This window comes from Salvelinus fontinalis, chromosome 36 (genome assembly GCF_029448725.1).
Source record: "Salvelinus fontinalis isolate EN_2023a chromosome 36, ASM2944872v1, whole genome shotgun sequence".
In the NCBI taxonomy this organism is placed as follows: Eukaryota; Metazoa; Chordata; class Actinopteri; order Salmoniformes; family Salmonidae; genus Salvelinus; species Salvelinus fontinalis.
The window spans coordinates 29,139,683-29,157,931 of NC_074700.1; the positions used below are offsets into that span (position 1 = coordinate 29,139,683).

The 18,249-nt window shown below is 47.5% G+C and overlaps 1 protein-coding gene across 3 annotated transcripts in view; it reads right to left on the reverse strand.

The window, feature by feature from the left end:
• LOC129835573 (FH2 domain-containing protein 1-like) overlaps positions 1-18,249 on the reverse strand; it is a 59,058-nt gene that overhangs the window by 40,106 nt on the left and 703 nt on the right. The window contains exon 2 of one of the 3 annotated variants that reach the window (XM_055901270.1): positions 3,030-3,136. The exons of the other annotated variants lie outside the window; for them this stretch is intronic. The gene's annotated coding sequence lies outside the window, so the exon portion shown is untranslated. The remainder of the gene's footprint in view (positions 1-3,029; positions 3,137-18,249) is intronic. 3 annotated transcript variants of the gene reach the window in all.

Here is an 18,249-nt window from a genome sequence, read left to right on the forward strand (position 1 = left end):
CAGAGGGAAGTGGGTTTGGTGTCGACCCTGACCCCGTTTGGAGAGAGGGAGGGGTTTGTTTGGGCTTGTAAACAAGCAGCCATTGTGACTGGCACACAATGCTATAGTAACCATAGGGACGGCTGCTGTTATGAGGGTTACCACAGTAACACATGGAAGCCCTAACACTGGTAGCTGGGACACACACACACACACACACACACACACACACACACACACGGCAAGTGCTCAAAATTCAAAAAGGGTGCACCCCCCGGCTTAAAAAAATGAATAATTCACAACATCAACTGCCTCTGTAGCAAAGGCCTATTTATTTCTGCAACAACTCACTCATCATCACAAATGGTCAGTGAGTTAGTTATAGCGCCTCCAAAACACATGATTCATATGGGGCTATCAGCTGATAATTGATATTGATCAATGATGTAAATATGCTATTTAGCTGGCTTGATTTAAAAAAATATTATTTTTTAACTTACTGTGATTTCTGTACTCATTACTTGTTGTTCTGTACTCATTATTTGTTGTTCTGTTGTTCTGTACTCATTATTTGTTGTTCTGTACTCATTATTTGTTGTTCTGTACTCATTATTTGTTGTTCTGTACTCATTATTTGTTGTTCTGTACTCATTATTTGTTGTTCTGTACTCATTATTTGTTGTTCTGTACTCATTATTTGTTGTTCTGTTGTTCTGTTGTTCTGTACTCATTATTTGTTGTTCTGTACTCATTATTTGTTGTTCTGTACTCATTATTTGTTGTTCTGTACTCATTATTTGTTGTTCTGTACTCATTATTTGTTGTTCCTGTACTCATTATTTGTTGTTCTGTACTCATTATTTGTTGTTCTGTACTCATTATTTGTTGTTCTGTACTCATTATTTGTTGTTCTGTACTCATTATTTGTTGTTCTGTACTCATTATTTGTTGTTCTGTACTCATTATTTGTTGTTCTGTACTCATTATTTGTTGTTCTGGCTGTGTACTCATTATTTGTTGTTCTGTACTCATTATTTGTTGTTCTGGCTGTGTACTCATTATTTGTTGTTCTGTACTCATTATTTGTTGTTCTGGCTGTGTACTCATTATTTGTTGTTCTGGCTGTGTACTCATTATTTGTTGTTCTGGCTGTGTACTCATTATTTGTTGTTCTGGCTGTGTACTCATTACTTGTTGTTCTGTACTCATTATTTGTTGTTCTGTACTCATTACTTGTTGTTCTGTACTCATTATTTGTTGTTCTGTACTCATTATTTGTTGTTCTGTACTCATTATTTGTTGTTCTGTACTCATTATTTGTTGTTCTGCACTCATTATTTGTTGTTCTGTACTCATTATTTGTTGTTCTGGCTGTGTACTCATTACTTGTTGTTCTGTACTCATTATTTGTTGTTCTGTACTCATTATTTGTTGTTCTGGCTGTGTACTCATTACTTGTTGTTCTGTACTCATTATTTGTTGTTCTGTACTCATTACTTGTTGTTCTGTACTCATTACTTGTTGTTCTGTACTCATTATTTGTTGTTCTGGCTGTGTACTCATTACTTGTTGTTCTGTACTCATTATTTGTTGTTCTGTACTCATTATTTGTTGTTCTGTACTCATTACTTGTTGTTCTGTACTCATTATTTGTTGTTCTGTACTCATTATTTGTTGTTCTGTACTCATTATTTGTTGTTCTGTACTCATTATTTGTTGTTCTGTACTCATTATTTGTTGTTCTGTACTCATTACTTGTTGTTCTGTACTCATTATTTGTTGTTCTGTACTCATTATTTGTTGTTCTGTACTCATTATTTGTTGTTCTGTACTCATTATTTGTTGTTCTGTACTCATTATTTGTTGTTCTGTACTCATTATTTGTTGTTCTGTACTCATTACTTGTTGTTCTGTACTCATTATTTGTTGTTCTGTTGTTCTGTACTCATTATTTGTTGTTCTGTACTCATTACTTGTTGTTCTGTACTCATTATTTGTTGTTCTGTACTCATTATTTGTTGTTCTGTACTCATTATTTGTTGTTCTGTACTCATTATTTGTTGTTCTGTACTCATTATTTGTTGTTCTGTACTCATTATTTGTTGTTCTGGCTGTGTACTCATTATTTGTTGTTCTGGCTGTGTACTCATTATTTGTTGTTCTGGCTGTGTACTCATTACTTGTTGTTCTGGCTGTGTACTCATTATTTGTTGTTCTGGCTGTGTACTCATTATTTGTTGTTCTGGCTGTGTACTCATTACTTGTTGTTCTGTACTCATTATTTGTTGTTCTGTACTCATTATTTGTTGTTCTGTACTCATTATTTGTTGTTCTGTACTCATTATTTGTTGTTCTGGCTGTGTCCACTAGCACTTTAGATTTGAATGATCCTTGAGGGTATTTTCATCGGTGACCCGTTTAGAAATGACAGCCCTTTTTGTACATCGTCCCTCACATTTTAAAGGGTCCAAAAGTATTGGGACAAATGCACATATGTGTATTAAAGTTAACTGAACTAAAACATGGAACAATTTCAAATATTTTACTGTTACAGTTCATATTAGGACATCAGTCCATTTAAAAAGGGCTTATTATTATTATTAAATTATTATTATTATTATTATTAAATGTATATTATTAATTATAATTATAGTATTAGTAATTATTATTAATTATTATTATATTATTAAATGTATATTTGTAATTATTATTAGTAATTATTTATATTATTATTATATTTATATTATAAAGTATTATATTTATATTATTCAATTATTATTATGATTAATTATTATTATTATTATATTTATATTATTAATTAGTATATTTATATTAAATTATTATTACAGACAGAAATATTCCTCCTCCTCCAAAACCAACTCACGTTTGAATTCAGTCATGGCCACTAGCATTTCTTAATTCACCAAATCTAAAACAAAATCAACAAGCGCAGTCGCCCTTTAATGTGCCTCATGCAAACAGAATGTATTTTTTTTTGGTACCATGAGTTGAGTAAATAAATCACAGCACATTTTGATAGGTACACTTACTGTTTTTACTTCCTGCTTTTACTTCCTGCTTTTACTTCAATGGCCGCCAGTCCACCCACTATGCCATCATAGAGTTGAATGGGGATGTTGTTCTATTCATTTCATTTCTATGGTAGCACATGCAGCCAGGAGCAGAGAGGAGGAAAAAAAAAATCAGACTTTTTTTGGGGGGGCTATTTGAACGTTTATTACAGTATTTGTCCGGCCAGTAACGGTCATCCAAAATTCCATGACTGTCACAGCCCTAACACACAACCGCAGTTAAACACACGTGCAGGAACACACACAGTCCAAGCGCCTGTGTGACTTTTCCAACCGAAACTGACTGACCAACAGACCAGCAGCATCTCTTTGAACAAGGGGAGAGAGAGAGACTGAGGAGAGAGAGCGAGCGAGCGAGCAGAGACTGAGGAGAGAGAGAGCACGAGAGGCTGAGGAGAGAGAGAGAGAGAGCGCGAGAGGCTGAGGAGAGAGAGAGGGAGGCTGAGGAGAGAGAGAGGGAGGCTGAGGAGAGAGAGCGAGAGGCTGAGGAGAGAGAGCGAGAGGCTGAGGAGAGAGAGAGAGAGGCTGAGGAGAGAGAGAGAGGCTGAGGAGAGAGAGAGAGAGGCTGAGGAGAGAGAGAGAGAGGCTGAGGAGAGAGAGCGAGAGGCTGAGGAGAGAGAGCATGAGAGGCTGAAGAGAGAGCGCGAGAGGCTGAGGAGAGAGAGAGAGAGGCTGAGGAGAGAGAGAGAGAGAGGCTGAGGAGAGAGAGAGAGAGAGGCTGAGGAGAGAGAGCGAGAGGCTGAGGAGAGAGAGCGAGAGGCTGAGGAGAGAGAGCGAGAGGCTGAGGAGAGAGAGCGAGAGGCTGAGGAGAGAGAGCGAGAGGCTGAGGAGAGAGAGCGAGAGGCTGAGGAGAGAGAGCGGGAGGCTGAGGAGAGAGAGAGAGAGGCTGAGGAGAGAGAGAGAGAGGCTGAGGAGAGAGAGCGAGAGGCTGAGGAGAGAGAGAGAGAGAGAGAGAGAGAGAGAGAGAGAGAGAGAGAGAGAGAGATACCACAGTGTGCCATCACAGCAGCAAGATTTGTGACCTGTTGCCACCAGAAAAGGGCAACCAGTGAAGAACAAACACCATTGTAAATACAACCCATATTTATGTTTATTTATTTTAACTTGTGTGCTTTAACCATTTCTACATTGTTACAACACTGCATATATATAATATGACATTTGTAATGTCTTTATTGTTTTGAAACTTCTGTATGTGTAATGTTTACTGTTAATTCGTTTTGTTTATTTGACTTTTGTATATTATCTACCTCACTTGCTTTGGCAATGTTAACACATGTTTCCCATGCCAATAAAGCCCCTTGAATTGAATTGAATTGAATTGAATTGAATTGAGAGAGAGAGAGAGAGAGAGAGAGAGAGAGAGAGAGAGAGAGAGAGAGAGAGAGAGAGAGAGAGAGAGAGAGAGAGAGAGAGGGGAGCGAGAGAGGAGAGGGTGAGGAGAGCGAGAGAGACAAGAGAGAGAGAGAGCGAGGGGAGAAACATTTTTGATTTGATATCGAGAGAGAGAAGGAAGACTAGCATGCATTTCTTAGGGAGGGTTTAGACTAGAGGATTTCTGCTGTCCAGTCTGGTATTTCACTTCACTCTGAATTTGTTGCCATTTCAGCATCCTTGACCTCTCCTCTGTCTGTCCCCTTAAACACACACGTCAGGAACTCAGTCCGTGGTCACCGGGGTAACCCCGGATTGCTCCCCAAGAGCTTTAGTACGATGCCCGGTCCCCTGTCGTGCTGCGCTGGGAAAAGACCGGGGCAGAGAGGGGGCAAGGTGGGTCTATGCCCGCTGCTAGTGACCCCCCCCCCCACACACAGCAATGGCACCCAACCAATTTAAAACCAGTTCTCATATCGTTGACAAGAAACGTCTCATTCTGAGTGTGGACTGTCTTTGGTTAGTGACTAGACTGTCTTTGGTTAGTGACTAGACTGTCTTTGGTTAGTGACTAGGCTGTCTTTGGTTAGTGACTCGACTAAGTGATGCTGTCTTTGGTTAGTGACTATACTAAGTGATGCTGTCTTTGGTTAGTGACTAGACTAAGTGATGCTGTCTTTGGTTAGTGGCTAGACTAAGTGATGCTGTCTTTGGTTAGTGACTATACTAAGTGATGCTGTCTTTGGTTAGTGACTAGACTAAGTGATGCTGTCTTTGGTTAGTGACTAGACTAAGTGATGCTGTCTTTGGTTAGTGACTAGACTAAGTGATGCTGTCTTTGGTTAGTGACTCGACTAAGTGATGCTGTCTTTGGTTAGTGACTCGACTAAGTGATGCTGTCTTTGGTTAGTGACAAGACTAAGTGATGCTGTCTTTGGTTAGTGGCTGGACTAAGTGATGCTGTCTTTGGTTAGTGGCTAGACTAAGTGATGCTGTCTTTGGTTAGTGACTATACTAAGTGATGCTGTCTTTGGTTAGTGACTAGACTAAGTGATGCTGTCTTTGGTTAGTGACTAGACTAAGTGATGCTGTCTTTGGTTAGTGACTAGACTAAGTGATGCTGTCTTTGGTTAGTGACTAGACTAAGTGATGCTGTCTTTGGTTAGTGACTAGACTAAGTGATGCTGTCTTTGGTTAGTGACTAGACTAAGTGATGCTGTCTTTGGTTAGTGACTAGACTAAGTGATGCTGTCTTTGGTTAGTGACTAGACTAAGTGATGCTGTCTTCGGTTAGTGACTAGACTAAGTGATGCTGTCTTTGGTTAGTGACTAGACTAAGTGATGCTGTCTTTGGTTAGTGACTAGACTAAGTGATGCTGTCTTTGGTTAGTGACTAGACTAAGTGATGCTGTCTTTGGTTAGTGACTAGGCTCTGTACAAAAAAAGTTTGCAAACAAGCAAACACCGGCCACGAACTACTATATAGTTAGCTAGCTATAGCTACGGAAACAGATGTCGTTTTGTTTATGGGAAAAACATTGTTTGTATCCAGCACTGTAGGTGCACGAGACAACTTTACCAGCATCGTAGCGTACGTATCGATGAATCGTTGCGACATACGAAATACGAGTGATGGTGTAATCAACGTGTAATAACTACGTAAAAATTGGATGAACCCGTTCAATTATTATGTGACGTGCATATTCAGGTTCTGATTGGTCAACCAAGCTTTTTTTGACACGCAAACACCCAAATTGTGCGCCGCCCTATGGGACTCCCAATCACGGCCGGATGTGATACAGCCTGGATTCGAACCAGGGACTGTAGTGATGCCTCTTGCACTGAGAAGCAGTGCCTTAGACCGCTGCGTCCATGTGTGTGTGGCTGTTAAAGAAGTAAATATCGGTATCAGGTTTTTGGGCAAGGAAAATATCGGTACCAGCCAAAAATATCATATCGGTGCATCATTAGTTTCCATGGTAATGTTTGAATGTGGAAAGCAGAACGCAAGCTCCACTAGCATACAGCTTTGAGACACACCTGCAGAGAACTATCCACCGAGCTTTGAAATGTCAGGGGAGAGAGACAGAGAGAGACAGAGAGAGAGAGAGACAGATAGACAGAGAGCGAGAGAGACAGAGACAGAGAGAGAGAGAGAGAGAGAGAGAGAGCGAGAGAGAGAGAGAGAGAGAGAGAGAGAGAGAGAGAGAGAGAGAGAGACAGAGAGAGGGAGAGAGAGAGAGAGAGAGAGAGAGAGAGAGAGAGAGAGAGAGAGAGAAAAGTCTGGTCCGGGGACTTTTGTAGACGGCCTGGTGTTGTAGACGGCCTGGTGTTGTAGACGGCCTGGTGTTGTAGACGGCCTGGTGTTGTAGACGGCCTGGTGTTGTAGACGGCCTGGTGTTGTAGACGGTCTGGTGTTGTAGACGGTCTGGTGTTGTAGACGGCCTGGTGTTGTAGACAGTCTGGTGTTGCCTGGTGTTGTAGACGGCCTGGTGTTGTAGACGGTCTGGTGTTGCCTGGTGTTGTAGACGGTCTGGTGTTGTAGACGGTCTGGTGTTGCCTGGTGTTGTAGACGGTCTGGTGTTGCCTGGTGTTGTAGACGGTCTGGTGTTGCCTGGTGTTGTAGACAGCCTGGTGTTGTAGACGGCCTGGTGTTGCCTGGTGTTGTAGACGGTCTGGTGTTGTAGACGGCCTGGTGTTGTAGACGGCCTGGTGTTGTAGACGGCCTGGTGTTGTAGACGGCCTGGTGTTGTAGACGGCCTGGTGTTGTAGACGGCCTGGTGCATCGTAGCGTACGTCTACAACACCAGACCGTCTACAACACCAGACCGTCTACAACACAAGGCAACACCAGACCGTCTACAACACCAAGCCGTCTACAACACCAGACCGTCTACAAGACCAGACCGTCTACAACACCAGACCGTCTACAACACCAGGCCGTCTACAACACCAGACCGTCTACAACACCAGACCGTCTACAACACCAGGCAACACCAGACCGTCTACAACACCAGACAGTCTACAACACCAGGCCGTCTACAACACCAGGCCGTCTACAACACCAGGCCGTCTACAACACCAGGCAACACCAGACCGTCTACAACACCAGGCCGTCTACAACACCAGGCCGTCTACAACACCAGGCCGTCTACAAAACCAGGCAAAACCAGGCCGTCTACAACACCAGACCGTCTACAACACCAGACCGTCTACAACACCAGACCGTCTACAACACCAGACCGTCTACAACACCAGACCGTCTACAACACCAGGCCGTCTACAACACCAGGCCGTCTACAACACCAGGCAACACCAGGCCGTCTACAACACCAGGCCGTCTACAACACCAGACCGTCTACAACACCAGACCGTCTACAACACCAGACCGTCTACAACACCAGGCCGTCTACAACACCAGGCCGTCTACAACACCAGGCCGTCTACAACACCAGGCCGTCTACAAATCCAGGCCGTCTACAACACCAGACCGTCTACAACACCAGGCAAAACCAGACCGTCTACAACACCAGACCGTCTACAACACCAGACCGTCTACAACACCAGGCAACACCAGATCGTCTACAACACCAGACCGTCTACAACACCAGGCCGTCTACAACACCAGGCCGTCTACAACACCAGACCGTCTACAACACCAGACCGTCTACAACACCAGGCCGTCTACAACACCAGACCGTCTACAACACCAGGCAACACCAGACCGTCTACAACACCAGACCGTCTACAACACCAGACCGTCTACAACACCAGGCTGTCTACAACACCAGACCGTCTACAACACCAGACCGTCTACAACACCAGACCGTCTACAACACCAGGCAACACCAGGCCGTCTACAACACCAGGCTGTCTACAACACCAGGCAACACCAGACCGTCTACAACACCAGGCAACACCAGACCGTCTACAACACCAGGCAACACCAGACCGTCTACAACACCAGACCGTCTACAACACCAGGCAACACCAGACCGTCTACAACACCAGGCCGTCTACAACACCAGGCAACACCAGACTGTCTACAACACCAGGCCGTCTACAACACCAGACCGTCTACAACACCAGACCGTCTACAACACCAGGCCGTCTACAACACCAGGCTGTCTACAACACCAGGCCGTCTACAACATCAGACCGTCTACAACACCAGGCCGTCTACAACACCAGGCCGTCTACAACACCAGGCCGTCTACAACACCAGGCCGTCTACAACACCAGGCCGTCTACAACACCAGGCCGTCTACAACACCAGGCCGTCTACAACACCAGGCCGTCTACAACACCAGGCCGTCTACAACACCAGACCGTCTACAACACCAGACCGTCTACAACACCAGACCGTCTACAACACCAGACCGTCTACAACACCAGACCGTCTACAACACCAGGCAACACCAGACCGTCTACAACACCAGACCGTCTACAACACCAGGCCGTCTACAACACCAGGCAACACCAGGCCGTCTACAACACCAGACCGTCTACAACACCAGACCATCTACAACACCAGACCGTCTACAACACCAGACCGTCTACAACACCAGACCGTCTACAACACCAGACCGTCTACAACACCAGGCTGTCTACAACACCAGGCAACACCAGGCCGTCTACAACACCAGACCGTCTACAACACCAGGCCGTCTACAACACCAGGCCGTCGACAACACCAGACCGTCTACAACACCAGGCAACACCAGGCCGTCTACAACACCAGGCCGTCTACAACACCAGGCAGTCTACAACACCAGACCGTCTACAACACCAGACCGTCTACAACACCAGACCGTCTACAACACCAGGCCGTCTACAACACCAGACCGTCTACAACACCGGACCGTCTACAACACCGGGCCGTCTACAACACCGGGCCGTCTACAACACCGGGCCGTCTACAACACCGGGCCGTCTACAACACCAGACCGTCTACAACACAAGGCCGTCTACAACACCAGGCAACACCAGGCCGTCTACAACACCAGACCGTCTACAACACCAGACCGACTACAACACCAGACCGTCTACAACACCAGACCGTCTACAACACCAGACCGTCTACAACACCAGGCCGTCTACAACACCAGGCCGTCTACAACACCAGGCCGTCTACAACACCAGACCGTCTACAACACCAGACCGTCTACAACACCAGGCCGTCTACAACACCAGGCCGTCTACAACACCGGACCGTCTACAACACCAGGCCGTCTACAACACCAGGCAACACCAGGCCGTCTACAACACCAGACCGTCTACAACACCAGACCGTCTACAACACCAGACCGTCTACAACACCAGGCCGTCTACAACACCAGACCGTCTACAACACCAGACCGTCTACAACACCAGACCGTCTACAACACCAGGCCGTCTACAACACCAGGCAACACCAGGCCGTCTACAACACCAGACCGTCTACAACACCAGGCCGTCTACAACACCAGGCCGTCTACAACACCAGGCCGTCTACAACACCAGGCAACACCAGGCCGTCTACAACACCAGGCCGTCTACAACACCAGACCGTCTACAACACCAGACCGTCTACAACACCAGACCGTCTACAACACCAGGCAACACCAGACCGTCTACAACACCAGACCGTCCACAACACCAGGCCGTCTACAACACCAGGCCGTCTACAACACCAGGCCGTCTACAACACCAGGCCGTCTACAACACCAGGCCGTCTACAACACCAGGCCGTCTACAACACCAGGCCGTCTACAACACCAGACCGTCTACAACACCAGACCGTCTACAACACCAGACCGTCTACAACACCAGACCGTCTACAACACCAGGCAACACCAGACCGTCTACAACACCAGACCGTCTACAACACCAGGCCGTCTACAACACCAGGCAACACCAGGCCGTCTACAACACCAGACCGTCTACAACACCAGACCATCTACAACACCAGACCGTCTACAACACCAGACCGTCTACAACACCAGACCGTCTACAACACCAGACCGTCTACAACACCAGGCTGTCTACAACACCAGGCAACACCAGGCCGTCTACAACACCAGACCGTCTACAACACCAGGCCGTCGACAACACCAGGCCGTCGACAACACCAGACCGTCTACAACACCAGGCAACACCAGGCCGTCTACAACACCAGGCCGTCTACAACACCAGGCAGTCTACAACACCAGACCGTCTACAACACCAGACCGTCTACAACACCAGACCGTCTACAACACCAGGCCGTCTACAACACCAGACCGTCTACAACACCGGACCGTCTACAACACCGGGCCGTCTACAACACCGGGCCGTCTACAACACCGGGCCGTCTACAACACCGGGCCGTCTACAACACCAGACCGTCTACAACACAAGGCCGTCTACAACACCAGGCAACACCAGGCCGTCTACAACACCAGACCGTCTACAACACCAGACCGACTACAACACCAGACCGTCTACAACACCAGACCGTCTACAACACCAGACCGTCTACAACACCAGGCCGTCTACAACACCAGGCCGTCTACAACACCAGGCCGTCTACAACACCAGACCGTCTACAACACCAGACCGTCTACAACACCAGGCCGTCTACAACACCAGGCCGTCTACAACACCGGACCGTCTACAACACCAGGCCGTCTACAACACCAGGCAACACCAGGCCGTCTACAACACCAGACCGTCTACAACACCAGACCGTCTACAACACCAGACCGTCTACAACACCAGGCCGTCTACAACACCAGACCGTCTACAACACCAGACCGTCTACAACACCAGACCGTCTACAACACCAGGCCGTCTACAACACCAGGCAACACCAGGCCGTCTACAACACCAGACCGTCTACAACACCAGGCCGTCTACAACACCAGGCCGTCTACAACACCAGGCCGTCTACAACACCAGGCAACACCAGGCTGTCTACAACACCAGGCCGTCTACAACACCAGACCGTCTACAACACCAGACCGTCTACAACACCAGACCGTCTACAACACCAGGCAACACCAGGCCGTCTACAACACCAGACCGTCTACAACACCAGACCGTCTACAACACCAGGCCGTCTACAACACCAGGCAACACCAGGCCGTCTACAACACCAGGCCGTCTACAACACCAGGCCGTCTACAACACCAGACCGTCTACAACACCAGGCAACACCAGACCGTGTACAACACCAGGCCGTCTACAACACCAGGCCGTCTACAACACCAGGCCGTCTACAACACCAGACCGTCTACAACACCAGGCCGTCTACAACACCAGGCCGTCTACAACACCAGGCCGTCTACAACACCAGGCCGTCTACAACACCAGACCGTCTGCAACACCAGACCGTCTACAACACCAGACCGTCTACAACACCAGACCGTCAACAACACCAGACAACACCAGGCCGTCTACAACACCAGGCCGTCTACAACACCAGACCGTCTACAACACCAGGCCGTCTACAACACCAGGCCGTCTACAACACCAGACCGTCTACAACACCAGACCGTCTACAACACCAGGCAACACCAGACCGTCTACAACACCAGGCCGTCTACAACACCAGACCGTCTACAACACCAGGCCGTCTACAACACCAGGCCGTCTACAACACCAGACCGTCTACAACACCAGGCCGTCTACAACACCAGGCCGTCTACAACACCAGACCGTCTACAACACCAGACCGTCTACAACACCAGACCGTCTACAACACCAGGCAACACCAGACCGTCTACAACACCAGACCGTCTACAACACCAGGCCGTCTACAACACCAGACCGTCTACAACACCAGGCCGTCTACAACACCAGACCGTCTACAACACCAGACCGTCTACAACACCAGACCGTCTACAACACCAGGCAACACCAGGCCGTCTACAACACCAGACCGTCTACAACACCAGGCAACACCAGACCGTCTACAACACCAGACAGTCTACAACACCAGACCGTCTACAACACCAGGCCGTCTACAACACCAGACCGTCTACAACACCAGGCAACACCAGACCGTCTACAACACCAGACCGTCTACAACACCAGACCGTCTACAACACCAGGCCGTCTACAACACCAGACCGTCTACAACACCAGGCAACACCAGGCCGTCTACAACACCAGACCGTCTACAACACCAGGCCGTCTACAACACCAGGCCGTCTACAACACCAGACCGTCTACAACACCAGGCCGTCTACAACACCAGGCCGTCTACAACACCAGACCGTCTACAACACCAGGCAACACCAGACCGTCTACAACACCAGACCGTCTACAACACCAGGCCGTCTACAACACCAGGCAACACCAGTCCGTCTACAACACCAGACCGTCTACAACACCAGGCCGTCTACAACACCAGGCCGTCTACAACACCAGGCCGTCTACAACACCAGACCGTCTACAACACCAGGCAACACCAGACCGTCTACAACACCAGGCCGTCTACAACACCAGGCCGTCTACAACACCAGGCCGTCTACAACACCAGACCGTCTACAACACCAGGCCGTCTACAACACCAGGCCGTCTACAACACCAGGCCGTCTACAACACCAGGCCGTCTACAACACCAGGCCGTCTACAACACCAGACCGTCTACAACACCAGGCCGTCTACAACACCAGGCCGTCTACAACACCAGGCCGTCTACAACACCAGACCGTCTACAACACCAGGCAACACCAGACCGTCTACAACACCAGGCCGTCTACAACACCAGGCCGTCTACAACACCAGGCCGTCTACAACACCAGACCGTCTACAACACCAGGCCGTCTACAACACCAGGCCGTCTACAACACCAGGCCGTCTACAACAGCAGGCCGTCTACAACAGCAGGCCGTCTACAACACCAGGCCGTCTACAACACCAGGCCGTCTACAACACCAGGCCGTCTACAACACCAGACCGTCTACAACACCAGGCCGTCTACAACACCAGGCCGTCTACAACACCAGACCGTCTACAACACCAGGCCGTCTACAACACCAGACCGTCTACAACACCAGGCCGTCTACAACACCAGGCCGTCTACAACACCAGGCCGTCTACAACACCAGGCAACACCAGACAACACCAGACCGTCTACAACACCAGGCCGTCTACAACACCAGGCCGTCTACAACACCAGGCCGTCTACAACACCAGGCAACATCAGACAACACCAGGCCGTCTACAACACCAGACCGTCCACAACACCAGGCCGTCCACAACACCAGGCCGTCTACAACACCAGGCCGTCTACAACACCAGGCCGTCTACAACACCAGACCGTCTACAACACCAGACCGTCTACAACACCAGGCCGTCTACAACACCAGACCGTCTACAACACCAGGCCGTCTACAACACCAGGCCGTCTACAACACCAGGCCGTCTACAACACCAGGCCGTCTACAACACCAGGCCGTCTACAACACCAGGCAACACCAGACAACACCAGGCCGTCTACAACACCAGACCGTCCACAACACCAGGCCGTCGACAACACCAGGCCGTCTACAACACCAGACCGTCCACAACACCAGGCCGTCCACAACACCAGGCCGTCTACAACACCAGGCAACACCAGACCGTCTACAACACCAGACCGTCTACAACACCAGACCGTCTACAACACCAGGCCGTCTACAACACCAGACCGTCTACAACACCAGGCCGTCTACAACACCAGACCGTCTACAACACCAGGCCGTCTACAACACCAGACCGTCTACAACACCAGACCGTCTACAACACCAGGCCGTCTACAACAGTTTGGCATGAAATGTATGCCAAACAAAAATCATTGATTTTAAAGTTTAACAAACATTACAACTCTATGCACAAGGACTACTTTTAACATTTTACAAAAACACATTTTATTTATTTATCTAGGCAAGTCAGTTAAGAATAAATTATTATTTACCGGTAGAAATGTACAGGTCTACTCAGAGAGATAGCCTATAGGCCAGTGCGGCAGTAGGTCTATAACTCAGAGAGATAGCCTATAGGCCAGTGCGGCAGTAGGTCTATAACTCAGAGAGATAGCCTATAGGCCAGTGCGGCAGTAGGTCTATAACTCAGAAAGATAGCCTATAGGCCAGCAGTAGGTCTATAACTCAGAGAGATAGCCTATAGGCCAGTGCAGCAGTAGGTCTATAACTCAGAGAGATAGCCTATAGGCCAGTGCAGCAGTAGGTCTATAACTCAGAGAGATAGCCTATAGGCCAGTGCAGCAGTAGGTCTATAACTCAGAGAGATAGCCTATAGGCCAGTGCAGCAGTAGGTCTATAACTCAGAGAGATAGCCTATAGGCCAGTGCAGCAGTAGGTCTATAACTCAGAGAGATAGCCTATAGGCCAGTGCAGCAGTAGGTCTATAACTCAGAGAGATAGCCTATAGGCCAGTGCAGCAGTAGGTCTATAACTCAGAGAGATAGCCTATCGGCCAGTGCAGCAGTAGGTCTATAACTCAGAGAGATAGCCTATAGGCCAGTGCAGCAGTAGGTCTATAACTCAGAGATAGCCTATAGGCCAGTGCAGCAGTAGGTGCATAACTCAGAGAGATAGCCTATAGGCCAGTGCAGCAGTAGGTCTATAACTCAGAGAGATAGCCTATCGGCCAGTGCAGCAGTAGGTCTATAACTCAGAGATAGCCTATAGGCCAGTGCAGCAGTGGGTCTATAACTCAGAGAGATAGCCTATAGGCCAGTGCAGCAGTAGGTCTATAACTCAGAGAGATAGCCTATAGGCCAGTGCAGCAGTAGGTCTATAACTCAGAGAGATAGCCTATCGGCCAGTGCAGCAGTAGGTCTATAACTCAGAGAGATAGCCTATCGGCCAGTGCAGCAGTAGGTCTATAACTCAGAGAGATAGCCTATAGGCCAGCAGTAGGTCTATAACTCAGAGAGATAGCCTATAGGCCAGTGCAGCAGTGGGTCTATAACTCAGAGAGATAGCCTATAGGCCAGTGCAGCAGTAGGTCTATAACTCAGAGAGATAGCCTATAGGCCAGTGCAGCAGTAGGTCTATAACTCAGAGAGATAGCCTATAGGCCAGTGCAGCAGTAGGTCTATAACTCAGAGAGATAGCCTATAGGCCAGCAGTAGGTCTATAACTCAGAGATAGCCTATAGGCCAGTGTAGCAGTGGGTCTATAACTCAGAGAGATAGCCTATAGGCCAGTGCGGCAGTAGGTCTATAACTCAGAGAGATAGCCTATAGGCCAGTGCGGCAGTAGGTCTATAACTCAGAGAGATAGCCTATAGGCCAGTGCGGCAGTAGGTCTATAACTCAGAGAGATAGCCTATAGGCCAGTGCAGCAGTAGGTCTATAACTCAGAGAGATAGCCTATAGGCCAGCAGTGGGTCAATAACTTCCATCGTCAACTAAGTATAATACATTAAAAAAAATATTAAAAATAAATAAATAAAATAAAGTAAAATACATAGGCCTAAATCTGGCAAATAAAAACAGAAAATATCCTGATAAAAATATGGGTTCGTTCTCTTTTTATTCCTTCCACCGTTCCATCGGTCTTGAGCTATCGCTAATGAAGTGCAACAGGCAGGCGACAAACTTAGGTCTGCATCGCATACCCATAGAAACGCATTGGGCGTAATCTGGACCCATTTAAATGGGATTGAGCCCTCTCCCTTCACCTCTAGTATGACATGCCATACTCTTTTTGGTCCAGACAGCATCAGATACATGGTCTACACATACTGAGACAGCATCAGATACATAGTCTACACATACTGAGAGAGAGAGATGCTGTTTCACTGTCCAGACAGCATCAGATACATGGTCTACACATACTGAGACAGAGAGGTGGTGTTTCACTGTCCAGACAGCATCAGATACATGGTCTACACATACTGAGACAGAAAGGAGCTGTTTCACTGTCCAGACAGCATCAGATACATGGTCTACACATACTGAGACAGAGAGATGCTGTTTCACTGTCCAGACAGCATCAGATACATGGTCTACACATACTGAGACAGAGAGGTGGTGTTTCACTGTCCAGACAGCATCAGATACATGGTCTACACATACTGAGACAGAGAGGTGGTGTTTCACTGTCCAGACAGCATCGGATACATGGTCTACACATACTGAGACAGAGAGGTGGTGTTTCACTGTCCAGACAGCATCAGATACATGGTCTACACATACTGAGACAGAGAGATGCTGTTTCACTGTCCAGACAGCATCAGATACATGGTCTACACATACTGAGACAGAGAGGTGCTGTTTCACTCTTATCAGAGATTGATGTGTTTTCTGTCGAGGCGCGTCTCAGTGCTCCAGGCCGCCTAAGGCCCGCCCATAATGTTGGCCCCTGTTTAACTCCATACAGAGGCTGGTCATTGACAACAATATTACAGTCAGATTCAATGATTTATACACACTAGATGACAAACAGGTAGTGCTGTTTGAAAGCCACGGCTCCGCCATCTTGGTTCTCCTCCTCCAATGTAAACATATTTAGCAAGTTATAGAAATACTGTTATTAATGTCTACATTTGTTTATTCTATTATAGACACCTTCATGCATACTTTAAAAAAAAAAAGTATATTATAAGGTGAGTAAATTAAAAAATAAACTTTTTACAAAATGTCCTTATTAAAGTATAATTTGTTTGAAAGTTCTAATGTTATTGTCCCCACAACAACAACAACAACAAAAAATACTTAAATACATTTAATTTCGTCCTTGAAACATTTAAATTAAATACTGTAGAATCCCATTCATTCGTATGGAGGACTTCTCCTACTGGATGGCCGAGTGCTGGCTTCAAAGCCTCTCATTGGCTAAAACGTAGCATGGGCAATACGGGGTTTATACACGTCATTGGTCAGATCGCAAGAAGGGTGTAAACAGACAGCAATTAGGGATGTTTTCTGATATCAGTGTTTATTGATGGGAAGTTACGCCCATTGACGCTCGCCATTGGTCTATGGGCGTTTCTTTCATGTATGATTGTAGCTTAGCCTAACCATTCTCCTAACCTTAACCTCATTCCCCTAACCTGCCATGCTAAATCCCCTAACCTGCCATGCTAAATCTCCTAACCTGCCATGCTAAATCTTCTAACCTGCCATGCTAAATCTCCTAACCTGCCATGCTAAATCCCCTAACCTGCAATGCTAAATCCCCTAACCTGCCATGCTAAATCCCCTAACCTGCTATGCTAAATACCCTAACCTGCCATGCTAAATCCCCTAACCTGCCATGCTAAAGCCCCTAACCTGCCATGCTAAATCCCCTAACCTGCCATGCTAAATCTCCTAACCTGCCATGCTAAATCCCCTAACCTGCCATGCTAAATCCCCTAACCTGCCATGCTAAATCTCCTAACCTGCCATGCTAAATCCCCTAACCTGCCATGCTAAATCCCCTAACCTGCCATGCTAAATCTCCTAACCTACCATGCTAAATTTCCTAACCTGCCATGCTAAATTTCCTAACCTGCCATGCTAAATCCCCTAACCTGCCATGCTAAATCCCCTAACCTGCTATGCTAAATCCCCTAACTTGCCATGCTAAATCCCCTAACTTGCCATGCTAAATCCCCTAACCTGCCATGCTAAATCCCCTAACCTGCCATGCTAAATCCCTTAACCTGCCATGCTAAATCCCTTAACCTGCCATGCTAAATCCCCTAACCTGCCATGCTAAATCTCCTAACCTGCCATGCTAAATCCCCTAACCTGCTATGTAAACAAATAATCTGTCGAAAACCAATCAGTCTCATAACACCGGAACTGACCGATTGCAGGCACCAATGGTTGTTCCCTGATATC